Source organism: Protopterus annectens, chromosome 4.part1 (genome assembly GCF_019279795.1).
Source record: "Protopterus annectens isolate FY-2018-M chromosome 4.part1, PAN1.0, whole genome shotgun sequence".
NCBI classification, from domain to species: domain Eukaryota; kingdom Metazoa; phylum Chordata; order Ceratodontiformes; family Protopteridae; genus Protopterus; species Protopterus annectens.
This window is the reverse complement of record NC_056734.1, coordinates 562,390,275-562,414,159: the sequence shown is the minus strand read 5'-3', so window position 1 is coordinate 562,414,159 and position 23,885 is coordinate 562,390,275. Positions and strand designations below refer to the sequence as shown.

The window sequence follows — 23,885 nt, the reverse complement described above, 5'->3', positions numbered from 1 at the left end:
AGAAAATCTTGTGTAGAAAAATGGAAGAGATTCTGTGCTTGGAATCGGGCACAAGGAATTGAACCGCTTGTTCCAAATATTCCTCGATTTTGCAATACTTAACTGAGATGCTGGACAAAGGCCTATCCTTCTCATCAATTAAGATCCATGCCTCTGCCATTTCAGCTCATTACAATACGGAACCTCCTATTTTTTTCACTTCCACTGCTAAGGCAGTACTTCAGAGGGGCCAAAAACATAAGACCCCCCAAGGAGAGCTCTGATACCTACATGGGACCTCAACTTTGTCTTGGAAAAGCTCACTCTGCCTCCTTTTAAGCCAGCCAATGCAGCTGAGAAAATTCTTCTGGAAGACAGCTCTGCTCCTAGCAATAACTTCAGCAAGAAGAGTCTCAGTTACAGGCATTAATGGCAGTGAAACTTTTTATCATTTTCAATCCAGACAGGGTTTCTCTAAGGACAAACCCAACATTTATGCCAAAGGTAGTATCTAGTGTGGCTCTTAACCAAACTATTCATTTGCCTACTTTTTATCCAAATCCCCAGAATAAAGGGGAGAGACTTCTGCATTCTTTGGGCATACACAGGCAGCTACACTTCTACTTGGACAAAACGAAAGCTTTCAGAAAGACTGAGCAACTTTAAGTGGCATATGCTGCAGGATCACAAGGAAAGGCTATCTATCTCAAAGCAGACTATTTCAAAATGGATAGGACACTGCATTAATTTCTGCTATGCACAGCATGGCAAATCAGTGCCTAGGGGCAATAGGCCACATTCGACCAGGGCAGCAGCCTCATCAGCAGCCTTTCTCAGAGGAGTACCGACCAAGGAAATTTTGGAGGCTGCAACTTGGAGTTCCGTGTACACTTTTACCAAACACTACCACTTGCCTCTTTACTCTAAATCCAGAGTAGGTTTTGCCACTGCAGTTCTGCAGGGCGTCATAGCCACTCCTAATTCTATTTAGACCCAGCCACCCAACCTCAGCTTTGGGATTCAACCCAAGTGTAATGACTGCAACAGTGAAACATGATGAACATAGTACAGTTGTGTACCTACCATAAATGTAGATGTTAGTGTATTCACTGTTGCAGTCCAGATTACCCACCATCCCCCTTTCTTTGCTGGGACTTATCTGTACTTCTCCATTCTGTACAACCTATGTGGTGTATTTGCTTGTAGATGAAGGTATTGTTTATTTTAGTGTATGCTTTTTATAAGCAATGTTTTTAGCCAGCCCTTTTGGGGGCACCTGACATCTGGGGCAAGAAAAGCTGAAGAAAATTGCGCCGGCTGCATCTTGTATACCACTGACGTCAGGGAAGAGGCGACGGCAACCGATGCCGGACCAGGATTTTGGAATTCAGGCCGACTGCGGGTAGCCTGCCAGCAGGATAACCAAAGTGTAATGACTGCAACAGTGAATACACTCTAACATCTACATTTATGGTAGGTACACAACTGTACTTTCTCCCTTTCCTGTAAAGACAGCAGGTGCATATACAGATGAGCCTTTCTATGGTTTCTGAACCACCTAAATTAAACAGCATAAATGTCTGGTCATCTTTGATCAGAAAATGCAGCCTGTATGAAAATATCATACTGTTGCTCACACACTCCAGTTCTATGTAGTATTGTCAGTCACAAGTGGAGTTGGTTTTCGAAATCCATCTACCATGCCAACAGATTGTGCCCAGACTTACTGAAAATATGGTCCTTTGTAGTTGTGTGAACATGCACACCACCAGCAGCTTGTAATAATTCAAATGCACAGTAAGCTCTTTGAAATGCTTTACTCTACAAAATATGCTCTGGAATAGTTGTATTTTGTGAAATAACTGTACTGTAATACTGCACAAACATGCAGACGTCATGTACTTCAGACAATTTTAATAGCTTTAATGCGAAAAAGTAGTGCTAGGTGAAAAATGCAGTAGTTTCCTTTTTTTTTGTTTTATGTGATTCAGACTTCAAACATTTTCTGTAGTTTGAATATTTCTGTTAATGTATAGTAATATGGGGTGCATCTGTTACTTAGAAATTTGTTTAGAGCATTCCAAATGTCTCAATTCTTATTTTGAGATTAAGAAATAGGTTGAGCAAGTTTTATTACCTGAAATTCGTTTCTGACCTGTTTTACAAGTTATACATGCAGTAGGGATGATTTTGTATATGCCTCCATTGTTAACCGAGTGCCTGAAAGGCACTTGAATCTGAAGAATCTGGATCCCTTCTGCCCCCATGTCCTTTTTTGCCTTACGTCTTCTGACACCATGTCACTCATCTCTCTCCAATATAGATGCCGAAGAGGTGGGGTAGTTCATTTATAAGCTTTATTATATACAAACAGGATGGATAGCAGCTTTACAAAATATAAACAAACTGATTAATAGACTGACTACACTGGCATACATGCTTGCATCTCAACAGCTTACTACAAAATGGCAGTCCGGCTCGGTGTTTATACTTGTGCAAGCCCCTAGAAAGCTTCTTAAAGTTGTACACACAGTGATCTGCATGAAGTACAGAAAAGATGCTATGCGCTACTATGGCTGGAGTCACTTAGCCCATCTGAAATTCCTCCGATCTTGCAAGCCTTTCTCAATGTTTTTGCTTCAGCTTCAGAGACACTAATTTCCCCAGTCACCTGCCCCTGAGAAGCTAGACTGCTTCTGTAAGGTCCCAGAGGACTGCAAGTTTCTCTTCAGATGCCCTTCTGTGGTCCCTTATGTTTTTGTAGCTTCTGACAATCCAAGATTGCTGCCTTTCACTACCCTGCTACTATCAGATAAGGGTAGCAGGACCTTGGATAGACTAGCATAAAGGTGTACACCTCTCCCATAGTGTTTAGGGCCATAAATTACCAAATTCACATTCCAAAATTTGGTTTAGAGCTTATGCCCTAACTTTCACAGGTTATTGCAGACTTACCAGATACAGAAAATCAAACTTTGGCTACTTCCTTGTTTGGTGCATCATCCCACGTAGCACGACACTCCAAAAAATGCAGCTATGATTCTGTATAAGCCTCCACCAGAGCAACTGCATCTGGATCAGGATTAAGACTATTTTCTTGCCCAAGGCTCCAGCATTTACCTGAAGACACACAAGCCAAACTTAAGGATGCTCATTTGGACGTCTACTTTGGCCCTGCAGCTAAATTTTTCAAATCATTGCAGGAAAAAGGTAAGGATTTACAAGAATTGAAACCCATTTTTGTTTCTTCAGTACCAAAGTTCCAAAGAAACTACCCTGCAAAACCTGTGTGAAGGCATTCACACCACCCAGAACAAAAAGTGACAGGAGACAACAGTCTAGGGCACCTCTGGCAACTCTGCTACCTAAGCAGCCATTTACTGACATAGTCCTCTTCGACTGTCATCCCCCACCCACATCCCACTTACCACACTTTCCCTTGTCCCTACCAGCCTGGAAAAGGATGAAAGACCTCTGGGTCCCCTCCATTGTTCAAAAGGTACTTTATGGTATGGGACCATCAGCCCTCCTACAGGGTCATTCCTCAACCTCCCAGGAGCAGCTACCTTTTTTCCTGGGGTTCTGTTTGAATTGATGGCCATGGGACTATCCACAGTGTTGCCAAAAAAACAAAGGAAAGGATTTTATTTGTTTGTTCTGGTCCCCAGGAAGGAAAATCCTTGGAGACCCATCCTCAATCTCTCATCTTAATTTCTAAGGGTATCCACCTTCCTCATGCTGACCCTCTAGACTTTGTTCCCCCTTATTTTGTCTCAGGACTTCGTGATTACCCTGGATATCAAGGATGCATATCTGGACATCCTAGTCTATCCCCACTATGGGAAGTTTTTATGCTTCTCTTTATTGTCATGGTATTTCAATTCTGTGCCTTGCCTTTTGGGCTTTCTACTGCACCAGGCATCTTTAAATGCCTAGCCCCAGTGATTGCCTACTGCAGACTTCAGGGAATACAATTTTTTCCTTATCTTGACTATCTTCTGCTAGCATCCTCCACATAGGAGTTGGAATGAAATATCACCTTTTGCCATCAATCATCAAGTGTGAGGTTCACTATAAACCTAAAGAAATCTGATGTTAGTGTTTCATTGTTGCAGTCATTACATTTGGGTAATCTGCTGACAGGTTGCCCTCATTCGGCCTGATTAACAAAGTCTTGGGTCCTGCATCGGTTGCTGTCCCTTCTTCCATGATGTCAGGTAGTCAGGGGTATAAAACATGCAGCCAATGCCATTTTCATCAGTCTTTCTTGCCGCGCGGTGCCCGAAGCAGTTAGCAAGTGCTGTTCGGCAGACTCCTGAAATTTTCGTTTTCGAGTTTCAGAACTGAAGTCTTCAACCTAAAGCTAAGTACCCCGTTGGGGAAACATTTGATCGTTACCGATGTCAGTAAAAGTTAATTGTATTACTTGTGGGAAGCAAATACCTCATAAGGATTTTCATTCGTTCTGTATTCCTTGCATAGGCCCTGACCACAATGTGCCTTGCTGTTGGTTTTGTGCTAAATTTAATCAACGCAGTATTAAGCGTCAGTATATCTTTGCATCAAAATATTTTGGCTCAAGATTTAACTATCCAGAAATGTCGTATGTTAGCAATCAGACTACTGGAATACACAAAAAACGCAAAGAAAAAGATAGACTGAGGTCCAAAACTGACAGCGAAGCTTCTCCTAAGCCAGTCGCCGGTACTCAGTGAGGTGCTTTCGCAGCCCCTGATACCCGCTACTTTTGATTCACAGGCCTCTACTGAGTCCCATTCGGAGTCGGTTATGCCACGAGACGCTAAGTATTGGACTCGCGGATGTCTCTACCTTAAATGGGTTCGGAGCCGCTGAGCAGGCACCGGCTTCTGAGGGTGTTTTCAGACCTAAAGATTTGTATATTAAACAGACGCAATCTTCAAAACCTAGACCAAAATCAACCTCTGTCTAAAACACCGACGCCTGGGCCACGTGCACAGGCCCCTATGCCTAAAAAACAAATTATCAAAATGGCTGAGGATTTAATTACCGTGATCAGGGGTTCCCATCCCCCTCCTGCTAAGAGTCCTAGGCAAGGCACTTGACTATGAATCATCAGATCAGCTTTCTATTTCTTCTGATTCCTCTTCTGATTAGGAATTATCTATTCCACTTTGAGGAGACTGATGCAGAAGATTCCATCCCTTCTGCTTCTCCTCCTGAGGATTTTTCTTTTGGGGAAACTTTGCATACCTTAAGGGAACACTTTCACGGGGAGAGTCAGCATTTCTCAGAATCTAAAAAGAGGCTTGGGGATTTCCTTCCTCAGCGTAGGCCTTTGGCTGTACCTCCGGTTCTAGACATTGTTGTTTTCTCAGAATCCAGCATGGCTCCTGATTCCCTGCCTCCAACTCCTAGTAAGCCAGAAAGATATTACTGGGTTCGTGACACCCACACATTCCTTTTTAAAAACCCTACTGCTGACCCTGAAACTATTTCTCAGGGTCCCAAGGGCATTAAGACTTCTACTGCTAAAACGTCCTACCCCTTCTGATAAGACTCCAAGGCGCTGGATAGATGGGGTAAGAAGGTTTACACGTCTGCATCCTTGGCAATCAGGGCTTTAAACTCTCAATTTCATGTCCTTAAATATCAGCAGCATGTTATGGGCTTACTTAAACAGAAAATGATGTTGATTTCTGACTGTGGAAAATAGAGTTGCAGGATTTATTGCATTCAGCTGAACAAGTTGGAAAGCATACTTTGCAATGTGATTTTGATTCCTTGGAGGCCTCTTGCAGGGCCGCTGTAACTGGATCTGTAATAAGAAGGCATGCTTGGCTCAAGGAGCAAAATCTGCCTGATCATGTTAAAGCAAAATTGTTGGATGCTCCTTTACAACACGACAGTCTATTTGGTAATAAGGCAGAAGTTTTGAAAAGGATGGAAGATAAAGCTAAATCTATGCAAACTGTAAAAGATTTTCCTACAAGTGGAGCCACCCAGGTTCAGTAGGCACTGGCCTACTAAGAATTGGTTCTTTCCAGTACCCACCAGACACGCCAAAGGCTCCAGGTTTCTGTCACAAGGAACTTACAGAACAAAACAATGGGGTGCTTCCACCTCCAAATCTGAAAGTAGCAAGGCACCTTCCTACAGTAAACAAGTCTCAGTGACTTTCCTCTGCAATCACGAAGCACTTACCTTTTGGTTGCCCCTTTAGGGGGAAAACTGGCACTTCATGCACGAAATTGACAACTTATTACCCAGGACAAGTGGGTTTTAAATAGAGTATCCCAGGGATACAGATTTCATTTCCACACGTTGCCGTTCCCAAACGGATGGCCAGATCTGCTTCCAAATCAGTGGACAGAGGCCCAGAAACAAGTTATGTCCCTCATGAATATGGGGGTTATTCAATCAGTACAAGAAAAGATTTTTATTAAAGACTTTTCCTGGTACCCAGAAAAGACCAATCATGGTGTCCAATTCTGGATTTTTCCATTCTAAATACATTTCTGGACATTCCAAAATTCAAGATACTGACTCTGCAACAGTCACTGCCTATGCTAGGCAAGGATGCCTGGTTGGTAACTCTAGACTTGAGGTTTACCTGCATATCCCAATCAGGGAATCTTGCAGAAGATACCTCTGCTTCAAAGCAGGCTATTTGCATTACCAGTTATCTGCACTGCCCTTAGGTTTATCTACTGCGCCTAGGGTCTTCACAATGTGCCTGGCACCAGTAATTGTATTTTGCAGAGAAAGAAACATTCACATTTATCCTTACCTGGATGATTGTCTAATTCAGGCAGAAAACAAGGACACTCTTTTAAAGCAGCTGGCGTTTGTAAAAAGGCTTCTAACTTGTCTAGGGTACACCATAAACAAAAAGAAATTACAACTGGTACCTTCTCAAATAATTACATTCCTGTGTACAAGCTTGAATACAACTGCCCAGATGACCTACCTCATGCCAGAAAAGCAAATTCAATTGACTTCAGACAAGTGGCCACAAAAACCCAGCTATCTCCAAGACAAATTCTGCAGGTCTTGGAGTTCATGGCTTCCTGCATTCTAATAATTCCATATGCAAGACTGCATATGAGGAAACTTCAGTGGTACCTAAAAAGCTTATGGAGTCAACATTGTCACAGCCTGGAAACGATGATTCTTATAATTCCTTGCCTGCAGCAAGAGTTCCTATGGTGGGCAGAAGCCTGTCACCAAAACGAGACTCATTCATTCCACTCCCTGCCACCCAAACCCTGACTACAGACGCATCAGATTATGCTGGGGGGCACATCTGGCAGGGCGATGCTTTCAGGCTAATGGAGCCCAAATCAAATGCACCTACATGTCAACCAGAAAGAGATGCTAGCTGTACAGAATGCTCTGACAGCCTTTGACTATCTTCATCCAGGACAACTACTGATAGACAACACCACAGTCATGTGGTACATAAACACGCAGGGGGGTACCCATTCCTACCCCCTTTGCAGACTAGCCATAGCTTTGTGGAACACGGCCTTGACTTACCAAATGCATCTAGAAGCTCAATTCCTGCCAGGAAAGCAAAATACTCTGGCAGACGAAGTAAGCAAAAATCTTATGGACCCACACGAATGGAAACTGGATCCACAAATTTTCAGCATGTTCACTTGCAAATGAGGGAGTCCAGACATAGATCTTTTTGCCTCACCCCAAAACTATCAGTTGGACAAATTCTGCACAAAAAATCTTGGAAAGTGCCCTATCCTCCAGGTGGAAAAATGATCAGTCTATGCCTTTCCCCCTCTGCCTCTGCTTTCCAAGGTCTTACTAAAAGTCAGACAGGAAAAACCATAAATGATTCTGATTGCTCCCGACTGGCCTCTCCAACACTGGTACCTGCTCCTACGCAATGTCACACCTTCCTCCATGGTACCTGCCTCAGACACCTTATATACTGTCAGCAGAACATTCAAATTCTTCACACTCTGCTCCAAACTCTGAGTCTTGCAGCATGGCTAATCAACTAATTTCACCAGTTACATCTCTCGGCAAACCTGTGTTGGATGTCATTTTGGAGGCTAGAAAATCTTATGCTGACAAATGGAAAAGATTCTGTCCCTGGAACCAAACACAAGGAATAAGCACAACAATGCCCAATATTCCTCAGATTCTGCGATATTTAACTGAAGTGCTTCACAAGTGCCCATCTTTCTTCCATAAAAATCCATGCCTCTGCCATTTCAGCTCATTACAACACAGAGCCTCCCCTCTTTTCTCATCCCCCGCTAAAGCAGTAACTCAGAGGGGTCAAAACTTTGACCCCTCAGGAGAGCACCAACTCCTGCATGGGACCTCCATTTTGTGTTGGAAAAACTCACCCTACCTCCTTTTGAACCAGCTGCTACTGCAGACATAAAGTTTCTCTTTTGGAAGACAGCTTTTCTTTTAGCAGTCACTTCAGCTAGAAGGATTTCAGAACTACAGGCCCTCATGGCAGTGGAGCCTTTTATTATCTTTTACCCGGACAGGGTGGCTCTCGGGACCAATCCATCCTTTATGCCTAAAGTGGTATCTAGTGTGGCTCTCAATCAGACCATTCATCTGCCAACTTTTTCCCCAAATCCACAGAACAAGGGTGAGCGGATTCTGCATGCATAGGATGTACACAGACAACGAAGATTCTACTTAAACAGGACAAAATCTCTAAGAAAATCTGAGCAATTATTGGTGGCATTTGCTGCAGGGGCAGAGGGAAAGGCTGTTTCAAAGCAGATTATTTCAAAATGGATAAGCCATTGTACATGCACCATGGTAAACATGTCCCCAAGGGGATCAGATCCCATTCCACCAGGGCTGCATCTACTTCTGCAGCCTTTCTCAGAGGGGTTCCTACCAGAGACTTTCTAGAAGCTGCTACGTGGAGCTCTGTTCATACATTCACCAAGCATTACCATTTACCTCTTCTCTAAATCCAGAGCAGACTTTGCCACTGCTGTCCTGCATGGCCTTATATCTGCTCCTAATGCTGTATAATTCCATCCTCCCAACCGTAGCTTTGGGATTCTACCCAAATTTAATGACTGCAACAGTGAAACACGAAGAACATAGTACAGTTGTGTACACTTATCATAAATGTAGATGTTAGTGTATTCACTGTTGCAGTCTTGGTTACCCAACCTCCAGCCCCCTGTTTCTCTTACTATACCTCTTCTTTCTTTTACTGTGCTTAAAAGCCTTTTTGGTGTATTTGCTTTTATTTGGAGGTATATTTTTTGTGTTCTAAATTACATGTATGTATATTGATATGTGTATATGTATGTGTAGATTATATATCTCCCCATTTGGGAGGCATCTGACATCTGGGGCAAGAAAAACTGATGAAAATGATGTCGGCTGCATGTTTTATACCCCTGACGTCCTGGAAGAAGGGACAGCAACCGACGCAGGACCCAAGACTTTGTTAATCAGGCTGACTGAGGGCAACCTGCCAGCAGATTACCCAAATGTAATGACTGCAACAGTGAATACATTCAAACATCTACATTTGTGATAAGTGTACACAACTGTACTTTTCTTGGATGATTCTTACCCTACTTCCTTAGGCTGGCTTTCCTCCTGGGTCAGTCAGTTCGGAGGATGGTGCATCATTTTATGCCAGACGTCTGATCGCAGCTTACATACCCCACAGCCTACAGTAGTATGTCTTTTGTACACTGACATTGGGTTGCTTGCAACTGAGAACTCCTTCATGTAATGAATATTGCAACAGTGTAGAGAGACATCTGTCATTATGGTAACATTTTGCACGGCTGTTTTATCTTGCCAGGGATGTAACAGCCAGTCTTCCCAGAGTCTTGGGCTCCTTAACTCATTCCCTGCAATGGAATTCTGGTAGCTTGTATTGTAACTTCCAGTGGGCAGAGCCTACGCTTTTTTTGCTAGAATCAAATTGTGTCCCATTTCAAGCGTTCATATTTCTGGAACCATAGGCGCTAGTGTAAATGACACACTACAGCACCAAGTGTTTTTATAGTGGTAGTATTCTTTAGGTTTTAGGTTTTAAACTGGATTTTGTAAGTCGCGGTAAACATAGTAACTGTTAAATTTGTAATATTTTGAAAACTGGTTATATCTAGGCAACCACTAGAATTGCACACATTGTTACTAGTATTTTGTTCATCCAGTTGAGAGTTTTCATGAAGCTAAGCAGTTCTCTCTGTGCTGCTTGGCTGTTGAGATTTATAATGGCATGAAGTTTGACAATATAAATATTAAATGAATGGCAAATGTTTCATTACCTGTACTACAGTGTCAGTAGTCAATACAGTTTGTATTGTTTAAGCTTTATGATGAGATATTTTGTTTCTTTATGTATAGAGTGATTTTGAAATTAATGCAAATATAAACAAGCAATGTGTGACCTCTAGTGACACAAGTAGGATGCAACTGCAAGAACACGTATAGGTATCATCTGGCTACAGTGACTTAAATGCATGCTCCCAAACTGCTGGCAGCTGACAAGGGAGAAAACCAGCATCCTGGGCTCAAAAATCTTCATGACCGACTTTCCAACTGAAAGAGGGAGGCTGCTTTCCAGATGAGGGAAGTAAAGTTACGCATGCAGAAAACTTAGTCAAGGAACTCTCTAGTTCTACCCCAGGGTCCATGTCTGCCAAGAAACAGAAGACCTTTTCCTCCTGGACGGCCACCCTACAGTCTATATCAAACATGAGGTTAGTTTCTCATGCCATAGAAGGTGCCTCATGGGGCAGCCAGCTCAGGCATCAACAGACATGCAGCTATGTGATGTCTCAGAACCCTACAAGGCATCCTTCACCAATGCCCCTTTTGATGGATTGACTTTTTTGGTCCAACGGTCAGAGACTTTCCCAAAGTGAAAGACAGAAGGATCTTGTCTGCCGTCAGAATTAGCTTTGCTACCCACAATGGGCCTTTTCCAGGAACCAGCTTCGGAGTAAAATGTTGTGGTTCCGAAGGTCACCAGGTCCTTTTCAGGATTCACAGGGAGACCACCTTCCCAGAGGTAGAGGGGGAAATGGTAATAATGGCAGATGCCGCCCTCGAAGCAGAGGGGATCCAATGCATCCGGGTTTCCGAAACTTTCTCGGACAGGCCAAATCAGTGATCTGAAAGATTTGCCTGACTGGTCATCTCTGGAGGCAGTCAGGAGATTTTTGTCTTTACACTCAACAGCCTGGGAAGCAATTACAAAAGATCGTTTGGTGTTGGATTATATCCAGAGGTTATTCTGTACCTTTTTTCCAAAGTCCCTCTCCAAGCAAGATCTGAAATTTCAAAGCTGCTCTCAGTCATCCAAAGTGCCACCCCCTCGGTCAACTCTGATCAGACATCTACTCCACATTTTGTGCCCAAAAAGATGGAGAACCAGATGCCCATTCTGGTCCTCATCAACCTCAACAAATTGGTTGCCAGTTCAAAGTTCTGAATGGTCATGATTCAGTCCATTCTGCTCTTCCTGCTGAAGGATGACTGGATGGTGCTCTATAGACCTTCAGGATGCATACTATCCTAAAAATGAACAGATGCTCCAGAAGGGTCTCCACTTTCGGCTGGGGCCAATCACTACCAGGTCAGACTACTCCCCTTGGGTCTCACCACAGCACCTAGTGTGTTCACCAAATGGATGTCAGAAGTGGCAGCTTACCTGAGACTGCAAGGATTCTATATGAATGATTGGCTCCTAACTCCTCCCACCAAAGTTACTCCGGTTCCAGTGATGGCTAGATCTCCCAAGCTTTCATCCCCAGTTAGGAAAATTCTGATTGTGAAGCACAAACAGTCTGTGAGGTAAATATACAATTGCAAGTGGAAGAGGTTCTCCATTTAGGCTCATCAGAACAATATGGACACCTTCACAGCTCTTGTTTCTGCTTTATATTTTATCCATTTTTCATAACAGAGCCAGATCTGAAGTAGTTAACTTCATTTTATCTGCAACCTGTGGATATACAGAGCCGTATCTGATCTGAGCCGGCAACTTTTTTTCTTGCATCTGCTCCAAGCTCCTCCCCTTACCCATAATGCCCTACCATCTCCTATCTTCCCTCTGATCTCGTTTGCTGTGCCAGTGGTTTGCATCGTGGTCTCCTTTGCTCTGAGCTCAGGGATAGTAAGTGGTATTAATACTTAAATCTAGTGTGTGTTTGATTTTTTTTTCCCTTCCTCCCCTCATTTAGTTTATCGCTTGTTCGGTTTAAAAAAAAAAGTTTGTTAACTTGGAGTAGTTATGCCCGCCCTTCCCCTACCTGTGTGTGTTTTTTTCTGGTAGGTATGATTTCCTTTTGGGTGCAGGACTATGGCTGATCAGCCAAAATTTGTTTTCAAGAAATGTACAGTGTGGCCATAAGCTCTCCCAGGCTGATGGTCACACTGTGTGATTTGCTTGGAAGTGGTACATTTTGTCCACTCGATGTGCTCTCTGCACCGGGTTCAGTTCAAGGGCCCTTGGTGATCGGAAGGCCAAGTTAGTAGCCAAAGGCCTTCTCCCCACTTCCATGCTGGAATCTGCTACGGCCTCTGTTTTTAGTGCTCAACCTCCCACCCAGACAGGGACTCAACCTCCCTCTTCTGGTGATGGGTCTAATAAAGACAAATCTACAGTCAGAGTGGCTGACGAGGAAAAAGACATAGAAAGGTGCAGAGAGGATAGGGACAAGAGAAAGGACAGACATCGCAAGTGATCCCCGAACAGGGAGCTCTTTCTTAGTCCCCCTTCTAAGGCCATGAGGCCTTTTTCTCCACGGCTCTGGTCTCGTCATTTCTCACCGGAGCTATTGGAACATTCGGACCAGAGGCCTTCCTCCCCAATTGCGCAGACCAGCCAGATCCAAGTCGGTGGCCTCTTAGAGGTCGACTCGGAGTTTATCTGACATGGACAGGATGATGCGGAGATCATTCAGACCCAAATACAGATGGGAGTCCTGCCAGGCCCCTCTCCCTCTGGAGGGGGGGGGGGGCCTCCATGCTTTTTTTCAGCCCCATCTCTCCTTCCCTGATCCGTACTTAGGGGCTCTTGGATCAGAGGATTTTCGGAGCTGGTAGCTCGGTGCCGACTGTTCCTCCACCCTCAACTCCGGCTGTTACCTTGAGTTCCTCTGATCTGATTTGTTTGAATCCGAGAGACTCTCTGAGCCGCAGACAGGGAGTCTTAACTGAGGGAATGGATTCTTTGACTCGGACCTTTTTGGAGTCTACCCGTTCCCTTGGACCTTGGGCTACTCTTGCTCCAGTCCCCGCTTCGGATTCGGGGAGGGCGTTTTCCTTGCTGGGTGCTAAGGAGGTCCGCTCTCCCTTGGCCTTCGAAGTGGTGGAGAGGGTTCTCTCCCAGGGATCGAGACCCCAGTCATCCCTTCGGATACCATCCAGGCCCCCCAGGATTTGGCGACTATTCCCTTCATCCTGTCTCAGGGACAGCCCGTGCCAGAGGATCCCCAGGTTAATTTCCCTGAGGAAACCTCTGCGGCTCACTTATCCCTTTCTGAGAGTCCCATTGAAGAGGGTCACCGTAAGCGCAAGTGTAAAAGGAGGCACTTGGATTCCCCCCCCCCCCCCCCCCGAGTCCCTCACTACGGACACTGACTTAGATGAAGGAGAAGGTTTCCCCAGGTCACCTCCCGAAGATGTCTCCTTTGGAGAAATCATGGAGATCCTACGCCAGAGAGGAGGTTGGTCAGCCCCAAAACCTTCTGGGGATGAGTCAGTGTTCCTGGAGGCCTTTGGCATGGGCCCATCTACTTCCTGGGTGTCCCCGTCAGACCCCTTGGTGGACCTTGTCACCATGCAGGCATAGAAGGAGCCTGACACCGTAGAGCCCATCCCCAAATGCCCTAGCAAAATTTTATCTCCCCCTTCCAACAGACAACCTTGGTCAAAAGGAGCCCCAGTTGATGCTGTGTTGGTTGCAGTGGCCTCAGAGGGAACTAGCACAGGAGAGTTCCTCAGTCCACCCTCCAGACAAAGGAGTCCAGGTTGGTGGATAGGTTTGGGAAGAGCATCTATTCCTCAGCGACCTTTTCAATCCGTGCACTGAATTATTTGGCACATGTGATCCGGCTTTAGCGAGACCTTGCTTTGGAATTCGCCCCCAGAGTCTTTATCGCCGCAGGACAGACAGTTCTCTGTGAAAATGTCTACTCTGAAATTGGTCTCAAACACGTCTATGTGGCTCCTTTCCCATGCCACCGAAGGAGCAGCTAGCGTGGTTGGGACAGGCATGACAATGAGGCGTCTTGCCTGGTTCAGGTTGTGTCAGTTCGTGGACCCTTTCAAGGCATCATTTATTAACGCGCTCTGACTGTTCTCTTTTTGGGAAGACCGTACGTGACACTTGTCCAGAACAGAAAGGATGGGAAGACTTTATCTGCTGTCGGGATCCGCTTCTCTCACCCTCAGCGGTCCTTCTCTAGGAATCAGAGGGCAGAAGAAGATATAGTTCTGAAAATCTAAATGTTCCCAGGATTCTCAGGACAACTATTCCCCCAGAGGCAGAGGGGGACAGGATCGACACTGACCCAGAGGTAGAGGGGGTTCCAGGAATTTTGGTTCTAGGGAACCTTTTTCTGATAGTCCCGGTCAGCAGCCCTGAGGGGGTGCCTGACTGTCCAACTCTGTAGGCAGTCGGGGGAAGATTGTCCTTGCATCCAGCGGCATGGGAGTCCATTATGACAGATCGCTGGGTGTTAGATAATATCCAGAGGTTATACTATGCCATTTGTTGCCCCTCCAAATATTGTAAAACACCTCCCGGATGTTCCACCCGCTCACGGGGAAGGCCGCAGCTCTAGAGGTTTCAAAGCTGCTTCTCAAATGAGCCATCGAACAGCCCCCCCCCCCTTTCTGTAGCCAAACAGAAATTCCGGATGGTCACCTTACAGTCCATTCTACCTTATCTCCGAGAGTGCGACTGGATGCGCTCTCTAGACCACCAGGATGCTCACTACCACATCAAAATACACAGAAGCTCTGGGAGGTTTCTGCACTTACGGCTGGGAGCCAGTTATTTTCAGTTCAGAGCCCTACCCTTTGGTCTCACCACCACCCCCAGGGTGTTCACCAAGGTAATGGCAGTTGTAGCAGCTCACCTGAGGCTTCAAGGTATTCAGGTGTTTCCATACCTGGACGACTGGCTCTTCGCTGCGCCCAACAAGCATCACCTGTGTCTGGCCCGAGATTACGTCATTCGGTTGGCAGATCTACTGGGAATTGGTCAATATTCAGAAATCCTATTTGCAACCAGTACAAGTTCTAGACTTCATTGGGGCACGGCTAGACACTTTGCAGATGAAGGTATTCTTAACTCCAGACAGGAATCTTATACCTCAGGTGCCACATAGCTCAGATAGCGAGGTTCTCTGGGCTCCATGGCTGCCTCCATATTGATTCTCCCTTGTGTGCGCCTTCATATGCGGGTTCTTCAATGGACTCTGACTGTTCAATGGTCTTGGCTAGACCTGCCCATGGAATTTCCGATCAAGATCAGTCACATCTGTAGGACGTCTCTTCTTTGGTGATTAAGTTCACCAGAGATATCAGGACGCCCCTTCGTGTCATCTCCAGTCCAAGCGACAGTGACCACGGACGCCTCCCAACTTTGGTGTGTGGGGGGGTACTGTTTGGGAAGGACAGTCCAAGGCACGTGGTCCCAGTCAAAGACCAAGTTGCACATAAATGTTCTAGAGATGAGGGCAGTGCTTTTAGCTGTGGAAGCCTTTCACACTGTCCTTCCTCTCTGATTGATTGCAATTCAGTCTGACAACATGTCTGTTTGGTATATCAACAAGCAGGGGGGAACCAGATCCTACCCCCTATGTCGCGAGGCCATGAGTGTTGGGAATGGGCTATCTCCACCACTCGGTTTCTGATAGCAGTGCACATCTCTGGGTGCTCCAACATTTTAGCGGACAGATCGAGTCAGGCCATTCTCATGCCGTACGAGTGGTCTGAAACGGTCAGTAGCGGAGGAGTTCTTCCTTGCATGGGGTCAGCCATGCTGCGATCTCTTCGCATCTCCTTCCAACGCAAAGTGCAGCGAGTTCTTCGCTCTGATTCCCTCACCTGGGGAAGTCCCCAGAGACGCTCTAATCCATGTTTTAGCCCCTGGGCTTCTGTATACTTATCCATCATTGCCACTCATTCCGAAGGTTCTTCAGAAAGCTTGATGACTGCGGTGCAAAGTGATCCTCATTGTCCCATTCTGGCCTCGTCAGATTTGGTTCTCATTCCTTTGGTCTCATCTCTTAGCTCCCCCGTGGGTTCTGGATCCCTGCCTGGATCTAATCTACCATCCGTCTGGGGGGCCTGTCAACCCGATCTGGGCAGCCTTAAGCTGGCGGCATGGTTGCTCCAGTTCTCTTGATTGCCAGGACTCCCGGTCTTTCATCCCCGGTAAAATCCATTCTGGTGGCTTCTCTTAAAGATTACACTAGGAAACTTTATTGCAGTAAATGGAAGCGTTTTTCCATTTGGGCCTCTCAGCGAAAACTAGATCCCTTTACAGCCCCTGTTCCAGCGGTGTTGGATTTCCTGCCTGGCATTTTTCAGCAAGGAGCTAGTTCCTCCACAGTGGAAGTACAATTGGCAGCCATTTCCAAGTTGAAGACAACATTGCCTTAGCCTCCTCTAAGCTGTGTAAGGCTTTTCTTACAGGTACTTTTCTGTTACGTCTGCCTGTCAAGGATTCAGTAGCTCCTTGGGACCTTACCTTTGTTTTACAGGCATTGGTGGCTCCTTCTTTCGATCCTGCAGCTTCGGTGGATTTGAAATCTTTGTCCTTAAACTGCTTTTTTAGTCGCCATTACATCTGCTAGGAGGGTTTCTGAGCTTCAAGCTCTGTCTACCGTGCCTCTGTGTTTGGTCTTCCACAAGGTTAGGGTCTCTCTCCGTACTAATCCTTCCTTCTTACCAAAGTGGCATCTGAAGCAAACCTAAATCAGTCCATTAATCTGCCAGTTTTCTTCCCTAACTTCCAAAATAAAGGTGAATACAAACTTCATTTGTTAGATGTTCATAGACTGCTTTGTTTTTATCTTCATAGAACAAAGTCTTTCCGCAAGACTGACCAGTTGTTTTTCCTTTTCCAAAGCATTTCTAGGAAAAGCTATTTCTAAAGTTTCCTTGGCCATATGGATCACTCTTTGTATTTCACATGCCTACAAAGCAAAAGTTTTATCTCCTCCTGGTATTGTTTAAGGCTCACTCTACTGGGTCCATGGCGACGACTGCTGCTTTTTGGTCTAGGGTGCCGTTTGACAATATTTGTGCAGCAGTGACCTGGTCCAATTCACATACCTTCATTTCCCATTACAAATTAGATCTGATTTCTAGGGGTAGAGCATCGTTTGGCTCTGCGGTGCTCAGGAATATTCTTCCATAAGGGCCTCCCGGGATTGAAGTAGCTAGGTTGCAGATAAAATAAAGTTAACTACTTCAGATAAAGAAGTTGTGTACTCACCATAATGTTCCATCTGAGTAGTTATACTGAATTTTTTGCAACATACCCTCCCTCCATCCCCTGGACCTTGTCCTGTCTTTTCAGGTTTGGTTTATTGGGCTGAGTTGCTTATGTTTTTAGTTGCAGCAAACTCAATCTGAGGGAAGATAGGAGATGGTGGGGCATTATGGATAAGGGGAGGAGCTCTGAGCAGATACTAGAAAAAGTTGCCGGCTCAGATCCGATACGGATCCGTATACCCACAGGTTGCAGAAAAATGGAAGTATAACTACTCAGATGGAACATTATGGTGAGTACATAATTTTTTTTTTTCTGTACGATGAAGGTGCAATTGGCGGTCATTTCCAACTTTTATGTTGGAAAATTCATTCTCTTTGGCCTTGTCTAAGTTGTGCAAAACTGTTTTTGAAGGGTACCTTTCTTCTTTGTTCTCCTATTAAGGATGCTGCTCTGCCTTGGGACCTTACTGTGGTTTTGCAAGCTCTAAGCCTCCATATTTAATTTTTCACAAGGACAGAGTTGTTCTGCGTACTTAACCCTTCCTTTTTGCCCAAAGTTGCTTTTGAGGCTAACATAAACAAGGATATTAATGTCCCTCTGTTTTTTCCTCATTTCCAAAACAAAGGAGTGTACCAACGTCATATGCTTGGGCGTGCACAAACAACTTTGCTTTCACTTGGATGGGATTAAACGTTTCAGAAAATCTGACCAGCTTTTCGTTTTCAAAGACCAAGCTGGGAAACCAGTTTCCAAGGTGACCCTGGCCAACGGGGTTACTAGTTGCATTGCGCTTGCTTTATTCTATAAAGGGCATCCCGTTGCTTTGTCAAATGAAGGCCCATTCCACTAGGTCAGTTTCTTCAGCTTTCTGTTGTAAACATCCCATTGATGTGATTTGTGCATCTGCTACCTGGTCAAATCGCGCCATACCTTTGTCTCATTACAAGTTGGGCATTATTTCCAGGAACAAGGCTTCCTTTGGTTCTGCTGTGCTCTGGAATATCCTTCCATGAGGGCTTCCTAAGTTTTTTCTGTTGCTGGCGACTCTGTCCCACAAGTTGAACAAGTGAAGGGAACATCGTCTGATAAAGAAGTTACGTACTCACCCTAATGTTCCTTCTGATTTGACTCATTTGTTCTTCGACCTTCCCTCCATCCCTCTGCCTTTTTGTAGGACCTAGTGGAGATGTATATAAATACTTCCTTGCTATTTGTGCTCCTGAAATATTCCTTTCTGGCTTTCTCTGGTTCTTTGTGCGATATATATGCGATTGTATGATAAGATGCATGTTTGTGCAGCAAACTGGATCTAAGGGTTGTGGGGAGTGGAACATTTTGTGTAGGGGAGGAGCTCAGGTCTTGGATACTAAAGCTTTAGTATATGGCCGAGTCGGATGTGGTCCTCCACTCCTAACACAGGTTGAAGAACAAATGAGAAGCAACAACCCAGATGGAACGTTCTGGTACGTTCATAATTTAAGTGCACTTACCCAACTTTATTATGCAGGCCTCACTTGAGCCAGTGCCACACTCTGACATTTCTTACCCCAAGGGGCAGTTACCCATCCCCAGCATGTTTTGTGTAGGCTGCTTTTAAGTATTTAATGACCGCAGGCCAACTTGTTCTGTTAATAGCTATGAGAGTCATGTCTGAAATTGTATTTAGCTGGGGAGTCCAAAGGGAGCTTATGTTAACTTTTGAAATGGAGGATAGTGGCACAGAGCTCAGATTTTGTGGATGAACTCTAGAGAATCACCCAGGTTTATAAAGTGATCCATGAAAACCCTGCAGAATCTGTTTCTCCAGAAGATACTGGGTGACTTGGAAAGCATATCAAACTTTGGTATTCTCTTTGCTGAAACTTGTATGGGAGGATACTGTTTTGCAGCCTGAATGATTCTAGATCTAGCTATTCAACTATTAAAAACACTAGCCCTTTTAAACCTATGTTGAGTAGTGCATTGTGCTTTGCAAGCATGCTGTTCAGTGTATTGCGTGGTTTCTGTGGCCTAGCATATCTTGAAGTGACCACAGCACCTTGCCATCTTATTTTTATGTAAGAAATTTGAGTCTGGAGCAGTTGGTCAAAGGTGGCTATCTCTGCCATTTTATGTTGAAGGCTTAAGTTATTTCTCACATCACTCGCTCTCAGCACCTTCTAATAGATCAGGTGCTGAAAATGTGATGAAGGCCCTTAATACTTGGGTCTGATGTCAAATGCCTACACTGTAGTATTCTTTTGTTTTTTCGCATCCACTGTGGCTGTGACAGTAGAATGCCATTTTACTGCCAGCGTCTGTGGCATAGGCTCCTCCATCAAGGAAGGATTTGTAATTCTCTCTACCTTTCTCTGTTATATAGGGCTTTTGTGTAGGCCTGTAAGGGCATTGTGGAAGTGTTGCGAAAAAGGCAATGAGCATCTGATGTGGATGTGTAGTGTCCCTAGCTTTACAGTAAACCTGTTTATCCCAACGAAGGCTATCTTGAGAGATGGCTGTGGCTTCTGCTGGAGGTAGATGTTACAGGAGAGTTGGCAGTGCTTTGAGATAGCCCACAGGATGCCAAAATAGGGAGGTTGGGAGGTAAATTCATTGAGTTTGGGGCTCTTACCTCAGCAGTTGCTTTAGGTGGTTGACTGCTCTGTGCAGAACTCCTCAGAGTTTTCTCAAAGGGACTGTAGGGCTTTGCATTTCTTTTAGAGGACTAGGGAATTACTTTCCTTTTATTTTCTGTCCAAAAAGGATGCTTTCAAACCCATTGTTAGCATATTTGATCATGGACATCTCCCAGGGGTGGGGGAGCAGCATTAAAAGAGGAGGATGGATCAAGGTCTTTGAACAGCGAATGAGGCCAGCCTTTACAAATGTCCTAGAATTGAGAGCAGTTCTCTTTTGCAAGAACTTCAGGACTGCCTTCTTCTGGGCATGATTTCCATACAAAGTGACAATGACACTAGCCTGGTATGTCAACAAACAAGGGAGAACCAGATCTTGACCCATGTGTGAAGAGGCCATGAGAATGTGGCAGTGGGCAATGACCTCATCTTTTAATGGCAACACACATTCCTGGGATGCTCAATGGACTGGCTGACGAGCTCAGTTTTAGGACTGGTTCCTCAAGCCATTGACAGCCAAAAAGATATTCAGTTTCTGGGGCATTCCCTGCTGCAGTCTTTTTGCCACCCAGTACAACGCAGTAGTTATTTTGCCATGATTTCCTCTCTGAGACGGTCCCTCTCAGCATTGGTCACCCAGGTTGTAGAAAGCTCTGCAGTTAAGGCAACCATCATCCTCCGAGAGTTTATTGTCTCACACAGATTTGATTTCCCCCTACTGAAGCCTCACTTGAGAGAACCCCAATGGCTGCTAGGTCCGATCACTGATGTCATTACTCTCTCCTCCAGGGGAACCTCACCTGGACGATCTCAACTTTAAAAACTGCCCATTTTTTCCAGTTCTAGAGATGGTTCCTTTTCCTAAGGTATGGTTAACATTCTACCAGCTTCCCAAGCCTTCCACTCATAAACTCTGCCCTAGTAAATGGAATGTTATTTGAGCTGGTACACACAACATTGATCTCGTCTGCCCCTGTATTGGATGTTTTGCACTCACCTCCCTTTTTCAGTCAGGGTTTAGTTTCTGTACCACCAGAGTTCAGCTGGCAGTGATATCTTTTCATAATTTTTTTCAGGGTTGTTCCTTTGCGCGTCTCAAACTTTGCAAGACCTTTCTGAGAAGCACATTCCTATTGTTAAAGACTTGGTTCAGTGGGTCTTGAATTTTTTTTTTTTTTTTTTAAGAAGCCTTTACTTAAGCTCTCTTCTAATCATCAGGGACCACATAACTTAAGGTTTTTGTTTTGGAATACCATTTTCTTAGTGGTAACCACCTCAGCTAGGATTTTCATACTTCATGCTTTCAGTTTACCTTATTATTTTTTTTTTAACAGACATGTTAACATTAAGAATTAAGTCTTCATTCATTCCCAAGTTGACTTTATAGACCAATATTTCTCAACCCCTTCAGTTACCAGTCTTGCCAAATTAAGAAAACCAAGGGGAGTACTGGCTCCATACTTTATATGTTCGCAGACAGCTGCACTTCTACCTTTACAGAGCAGTGGCAATCAGGAAAGATGAGCTAATGTTTGCTTTGCCCAGAATGATTTTTTTTTTTTTGGGGGGGGGGGGGCAAATGGTTGTCCAGTTGTGCATCTCCTGTGCGAGTCGCACAGCAAGTAATTGTTTGCAAGCCAAAGGCACATTGTACTAGAGCCATGGCTGTATCGTCAACTTTCTTTAGACCACACTCCTTGAATGATGCAGTGAGGCACCCAGTTGGTCTTCCTTGCATTCCTTCATTAAACTCTACAATCTGGATTGTACTTTTAGGGCCAGAACGTCCTTTCTGCTTCCATCCTGAAGGATGTTCATGTTTCACTGTTGCAGGCATCATATTTGGGTTATCCCTGCCAGGGAAGCTCTCGGCTGGCCCGAATACCAGAGACTTAGTACTTCTGCGTCAGTTGCTGTCGCTTGAGGACTGACGTCAGATCGTCAGTAGTATAAAATCAGGCGACCAACGCCATTACATCAGTCTTTCTTGCCATGGAGCCCGAAGCAGAAACAGTTGGCACAAATGCCAGTCTGTTGCTACCTGAGCTTTCAATTCCGAATTGAAGTTGAAGTCTTCTAAAGCGAAGTACCCTGTTGGGGATCCTTTTTTCTTGTACTAACCGATGTCAGAAAACGTTAATTCTCACCTTTGGAAAGCAAATACCACACAGAGACTTCCACTTACTGCGTAACTTGTCTAGGCCCAGACCAACGACGTCCCTTATTGTCGCTTCTGTGCTTTGTTCAACACCAGAACTGTCAGTCGTCGGGCCCTTATTGTATGCAAATATTTTTGTTTGCAGTTCTCTAATTCCGATATGGCTTCAGTAAGCTATCCGACAGCAGATCTTCTGAAAAAGCATAAAGATGGACCGCACAGGTCCTAACCTTCCGACGACGCTTCCGTTAGTAGTCAGTCCTCCGATATTCACTGAGGCTCTTTCGCAGCCCAATGCCTGCTTCAGTTGATTTGCAGGCCGCTACCAAGACCCTTTCAGCAAAACTCTTCGTCTAAGGATCTGCTGGTCGTCTCTACCATGGGTGAGTCCGGAGCTGCTGAGCAGGCACTGAATTCCGTGGAAGTCCTTCACACCACCGAATCTAGACACAAACCAACGTCTTTCATGACTACAGTTCTTTCAAAAACAGAGTTTAGTCTCAGGGTTCGAACCACACCCAAGAAACGGACTACCCACTCTGACACCTGCTTTCTTGCCTCAGTCTCAAATGCTTAAAATGGCGGAAGACCTTATGCTGATCAGGGGAAGCCAAGATACCCCCTCAAAAAGGAAGAGAGATCTGTCCCCAGTAGATGTTCTTAGTGTTTCACTGTTGCAGTCATTACATTTGGGCAATCTGCTGGCAGGTTGCCTTCAGTCAGCCTGAATAACAAAGTCTTGGGTCCTGCGTCAGTTGCCGTCTCCTCTTCCATGACGTCAGGTCATCAGGGGTATAAAACATGCAGCTGACGCCATTTTATTCAGTCTTTCTTGCAGCACGGTGCCTGAAGCAGATGGTCCTTCAAGGATGCATCTGCAGTCATCACATATGGGTTGTCCTGCCTCAGGCAGCCCTTCCGTCGGCCGGATTCCAAAGTCTGGGTCCGGCGTCGGCTGATGTCGCCCTGTCCCCGACGTCAGAGCGGCTGGGGTATAAAAGCGTCAGCCGACGCCATCTTCCTCAGTCTTTCTTGCCGCGTGGTGCCAGAAGCAGAAGCAGTTCGCAAGTGCCGGTCGGCCAGCTCCTGTAATTCAGCTACCGAAGACTTCAAAAGCTAAGTACCCCGTTGGGGACTCTTTCTTGCCTCAGCCGATGTCAGATAAAGTTAATAATTGCTTAACTTGTGGGAAACGAATGCCTCATAAGGATTTCCACTCTTACTGCCTCCCCTGCCTAGGCCCAGACCACGACGTCTCGGCCTGTTCAGCCTGTGCTTCCTTCAACCGACGCACTCTTAGACGTCGGGCGGAGTTTGCATAGGAATTTTTTGGGGCTAGTTTTTCGTACAATATGCCGTCGGAGACACCGACTTCACATTTAACAAGAAACGGAAGGACAAGGACCAACACACGCGGGCTGCAGTTTCGGCTGAAACCACGGCCAGGCCTACCGCGAGTCTCTGTCTCGGCTGAAACAGAGTCCTTGGTACTTCCGACCCCCGAAACCGCTCAACCGACAATCTCGGCCCCGGAGGCCCCTGCTGAGTCAGTTATTGAATTTCCTTCAGAAACTGGTGTCTTGGAAACTTCCGACACCGTTCCTCTAGACAAAACTACACCAGCACTTGGTGCAGCCAGGCCTCCTGCATCCATGTCCATAAAGGCATT

General features: G+C 45.3%; 1 protein-coding gene across 1 annotated transcript in view; it reads left to right on the top strand.

Moving 5' to 3' along the window:
- Positions 1-23,885, top strand: part of LOC122801252 (eukaryotic translation initiation factor 4 gamma 1-like) — a 2,968,223-nt gene that overhangs the window by 1,934,168 nt on the left and 1,010,170 nt on the right. The window lies entirely within an intron of this gene.